The sequence below is a fragment of the Rhinoraja longicauda genome, chromosome 14, assembly GCF_053455715.1.
Source record: "Rhinoraja longicauda isolate Sanriku21f chromosome 14, sRhiLon1.1, whole genome shotgun sequence".
In the NCBI taxonomy this organism is placed as follows: Eukaryota; Metazoa; Chordata; class Chondrichthyes; order Rajiformes; family Arhynchobatidae; genus Rhinoraja; species Rhinoraja longicauda.
This window is the reverse complement of record NC_135966.1, coordinates 33876889-33882427: the sequence shown is the minus strand read 5'-3', so window position 1 is coordinate 33882427 and position 5539 is coordinate 33876889. Positions and strand designations below refer to the sequence as shown.

General features: G+C 40.8%; 1 pseudogene; it reads right to left on the bottom strand.

The window, feature by feature from the left end:
• Window positions 1-1270: 1270 nt before the first annotated feature.
• LOC144600204 (protocadherin-10 pseudogene) lies at window positions 1271-4079 on the bottom strand (annotated as a pseudogene).
• Window positions 4080-5539: the final 1460 nt, after the last annotated feature.

The following is a 5539-nucleotide window of genomic DNA, read 5'->3' as shown; positions in this document are numbered from 1 at the left end:
TCGATCCCAGCATTTGTATCCTCTGTGACACCTTCATCACTCTCCAGCCTCCATTTCCACCTCCACCCTCCCCCTCAACCTTCACCTGCCGCCATCTGTCCCAGTACTTTCTCTTTCTCTTCCACTGTCCTTCCACCTATCACCCAACTGACTCTATATCCGAAATCTACATCGCAGCCTGCACAACGTGTCTCCATCTGCCAATCACTCTCACCCCTCCTCGGTCAACCTATCTCCCAACCCACCATTTTATACCGACTACCTTTCCTCCGCATTCTTAGTCCTGATGCAGCATCGAGACCCAGAACCTTTCCTGCACCGATGCTAATCGACCAGCTGATTTGTTTTGCACTCGATTACAATATCCGACGTGCCTTGTGTATGTAGTCGGAGACGGTTGGTAGATAATGCAAATGTTACTTATAGTTCCGAGAGTGTAGTTTTTAAAATATAAATGATTCATCTTTCAAAGCCCCCCTGATCCCACTTTACATATCGACAGTGTACCAATAATTCAATGTTGGGTTATTATTGTTTGTTATATGTATTAATAATTTGGACCGTATTGAAGGAAGTGTGATTGGTAAAGTTTCAGATGTAACAAGAATTGGTGCCGCTGCTGAGCGTAACGAGGATAGTTGAAGATTGAATTATGGTAATCATTGGTTATTGAGATGAGCAGAGTATGGCAGATGAAATGTAATGTTGATCAAATCGCTGTTATGCACGTTGGGAGGATTAATACGGGTAGGCCCTACATAATGAAACTTGCACGAGATAGCCCGGCGGTTGGCGGTTGTGCAGTAGAAAACAGAAAAGCAGAAAAGTGATGATTAGGAAGGCCCAAACAACTATTGAGTAACATAAATACAGTGATAAGTAACCACCAAAGATCAATGAATGCAACAACACTCACGGATAAGGCTGTTAAGAAGCCATATGTGATGCTTGTCTGCATCAGGTAGATGGTAGCAAATCCTGGAGGGAGGTTATGATACAAAATATTGGATATTTGCATACCGCAGCCGGAATACATCTCTACTCGTCGCACTGTGGCAAACGCGTGATTTCACAAGAGGAGATCCAGATTATATTCACCAGGATGTTGCTTACTATGGAGTGTTTTCGTAATGAGGTATTGAATTAGTACATCTACATCTAAGTAGTTATTGAACATATTTAACGTTTTTCCTAAGTAAATGAAGGAAACCAAAAATGCATTTTAAATATCTTGTAAACGAAAATCTTTATTTCCAACATTAAGCTCATTTTTGGTTGATATTGGTTTATTACTGAGCATGAAATTGATTCTTACAATAATTGACAGTTCAATGTCCTTGTCAAATAGAACAAGCAGAGCAGTGGAAAGGTGATGAAGAAAGGAATACGTGGGAAGGTATTACAATACAGCAAAAAAATGGAACTTCAAGATGTGTATGTCTTTTCAAACAGTAATACAGCAAATGTTGAGATAAAAGATCCACACATACGCTTACATATTTCTAAGTAATTGCGAGCATAATAAAGCTATTTCCACAACAGGCAAACAAGAATAACACGAAGTTTCGAAAGTCTCAATAAAGTCTTACCGATTCATACGTCCTTTAACAGGAAATTGCTAACAAAACGTATTCAGCGCCATTCCAAGTAAAACGAAAATCATGTCATTTTCTTGCACTGTTTTCCCTGACACTCGCCTCATTGAAAGGCAATGTTGGATGGCACGGTTTCAGAAAGAGAAAATCACTTTTCGAAGATTTAGGTGACAAAGAAACAGTATAACGGTAACCTTCGGTCTGACCAGAACCAATATAATTCGCATCCTCGGTTGTAACTTGGCGCTGATGAAAGATCATATCCGTATTATTACGGTTCAAGCAGCAAACGCTAGTGCTGTACCTTTCGTCAATATTTCTGTCTTGTTTCAGCTTCACAACCAGCAAACAAATAATAGTTATCAGCAACAGAAAAGACGTTGATCCTAAAGCGACGATTAAATACAGACTGAGATTCAAACGTTGTTTCTTCTCATTGGCCTCAATAGACATTTCGGAAGACAGAACTGTACTGTTAGGCAAGAATGTAAAAAAGACTGTGGCTGTACTGGAAAGGCTGGGTTGTCCATTATCCTTTGCATAGAGGACAAATCGGTTTGCGTTCAGGTCTTTGTCTTCTAAACTTCTAGTTGCTCGGATTTCGCCAGATAGAACATCCAAAGTGAACAAACTGTTGTCTGTGGATTCCAGTTGTAAATAGGAAAGCCTTGCGTTTTGACCAGAATCTGCATCAGTCGCAATTACTTTGGTGACCAAGTAGCCCGAGTGTACAGACTGGGGCACAATGTCCACCGATGCTGAACCATTCCATATCAAAGGCGAAACAATTACTGGGGCATTGTCATTTTGGTCCAAAATAATAAAATTTACGGTAGCAGTACCGCTCATTGATGGAGTTCCAGAATCCCGAGCTTGCACTTTGATTTTGAAATGTTTCAATTCTTCATAGTCAAAGGAAATCAGTGCGTAAATGTCGCCATTCTTTGAGTTCATTGTGACAAATCTCAACTCGGAGTCCTCATCCAGAATACCGTAAATTACGTCACCGTTTGGACCAATATCAGAATCGGTTGCGGAAACAGCAAATATGGAAGATCCAGGTGTGTTGTTTTCCATCAAATAAACATTATATGTCGTTTGTGAGAATCGAGGTGAGTTATCATTTATGTCAGAAACTGAAATCAATACACTTCCCTGCGATGAAAGAGATGGTGAACCACCATCCCATGCTGATATAGAGATGTTATATACTGTGGTTACTTCACGATCCAAAACATCACTGGTAATCAAATGGTAGTTATTGATAGAATATTGTTCAAGTTTAAACGGAAACTCTTTTGGAATTTTACAATAGACATGACCATTTTTCTCGGAATCTAAATCCATTACACTGATTGACGCAACAACGGTTCCCGGTTGTGCGTTTTCACGAACCGTACTGGAAGACGAGATGACATGTATCTCAGGAGCATTGTCATTCACATCAGTTATGGTGATAGTGACCTTTGCCTGGCCCGTTAATCGGGGTGAACCATTGTCTATTGCTTTTACATCAAGTTCATAAAAGTGAGAATCCTCAAAATTTAGCGTTCCTTCAACAGTGATCTGTCCTGTTTGCGGATCCAGTTTGAAGAGCTCACGAATCGATGGAGGAACGTGGTTTGTGAAACTGTATGTGAGTGCTGCATTGCTGCCTTCATCCAAATCGGCTGCAGTGATTTTCGTCGCCAGCGTTCCTTTTGGGACGTTCTCTGATAACCTTGCGCTGTAGGCTTCATATTCAAATTGAGGGACGTTGTCATTCCCGTCCTCCACTGTAATGATAACGCGGGCTGTACCAGATCTGCGCGGATTCCCACCATCAATGGCGGTGAGTGTGAGCTGAAACGTCGCCTGCTGCTCACGGTCCAAGGTTTTCTCCAACAACAGCTCGGCAGTCTTACTGCCTCCCCGTCTTGTCTGCACTTTCATACCGAAGTGGTCGTTCGGACTGATCTGGTAAGTGTTAATTGCATTTGTACCGACATCGGGATCACTCGCGCTCTCGATAGGAAACCGCGCCCCCGGCGTAATTTGTTCACTTATATTGAAATAATATTCACTCTTATGAAAACTGGGGGAATTATCGTTTATATCGAGGATTGCAACCGCGATACTGTATATTTCCTTAGGATTATGGAGCACAATTTGTAGTGACATGGAGCACGCAAGCCTTTGCTTGCATAGCTGCTCTCTGTCGATTCTATCGCTCACAAATAAATGACCATCATCCACATTTACCTCGAGGAACTGCTTCCTTTCATCCGAGACCAGAATCGGTCTGCGAGCCGGTAACTCCCATCCGTTTAGTCTTAAATCCTGAGCGATATTCACAACAAACGCTCCAAGCTCCATTTCCTCTGGAATCGAGTAATGAAGCTGTGCCGAGACTATGCCCGACATGCAGACAAGGAAAGCAAAAGACGTTCCGCAGTTCAATACATTCGTCATTGTTCTGAGAGAAATATGTAGCAACTTACTTTATAAAAATCTGTTTTCAATACACTAATTTATCCTATGGCGTAACTGTATTGATGTTTACACGGGGAGTGCTGAATGAATATGGCCGTGCAAGGTAAATGCCTGTTCTGTTCGTCTCCTCCACTCTGCTATGCGTTTTCGTGACGGAGAGGGTGGATCTCCTGCAGCCTCTCGTTCCTCATTGGTAGACAGCGACACGGGGAGTTCCAACCAATAACTGCAGCAAATGTTCTTAAAGCGTGATTGCTTCCAGAGCATTTCACATGTACAGAACTTCATATTTATGGGCGTGCAATGAAAAATACCCAGATCCCTTTTAAAAATATCAGGGTAAGGCTCACCCTTCTTGGCAAATACAGTTATTGTAGGCAACATCCCGCAATATATTTAAGACACGGTTCATTTAGCCAGATATTGAAGGACGTTCCCATACCCATATTGAGTTTAGGTGAATATGGCCGCTTATATTTCAGGTTTCTTCTTGCGCATTATAATCCTACCTGTTCAAATGCACAATATATTTCAGTCATTTATAGAAATTATGTTAAAATCATATTCCCATACGTCATTTTGTGTTTTGAACTGACCATGATTATCTTTGTTGAATTTTGTTTATTTCTGACAATGTATTAAATCTCAATGCATGTTTTGTACTGACGTTTACACGGAGAGTAATGGCAAATCGCAAAATATGCATTTTGCGTTGGAAATATTGAGGTTAAGTGTAGATATTTAAGAAATTATGGAATTTTCATATGATTGTGAAAACGCCATGTCTAATTAGCTATGGTTATTATTGGACATTTTAAGTGGGCAATTTCTGGATTGCAAAATGCAACAAGAGGATTTGCACGGGGAATGGTGTAGAATGTTTTGCAATGTACATAAATACGCACAAAGAGCACGGTTGGTAAATTTACAGCTGCTCTTTAATAGGTAGGAACACGTGTCCCGAAAGCGACCCCCGGAGGCTAGTAAAAAGTGTAAATAAAATTTAACTAATTGGAGAAAACTCTGGCAAATTGATAACGTGGGGGAAATTGGAACTGGGCTGTTAGTCAAGATGAAAACGTGAAGTATGCCATCGAAACGATGAAAGGTTGTTGTGCTCTTGCACAAAAGAAATCAGCCTATATTATTCCACGTTTCCGGTTTAAAAATGCCTGATTTACGCATGGAGTTGCAGATGAGGATTCTGTTTGGAGAAACTTCAATAACGTTCGATATTTTCAGCTTTAGATATTTTAAGTAATAGTGGGAAGGAACATAGCAGGCATGAGGCTATTATACGGGGTGTCCCCAAATATTCTTGAATTTGTGAAGGTAGCATTGAACCTGGAACGACTAAAGATTACAAAGTGAATTTATCGGAAGGTTTAGGTTTATTACTGACAGGTGTGCCGGGGTACAGTGTAAAGGTAAGTTGGTGCGGTATCCAAACAGATATCTAATTCTATACATTA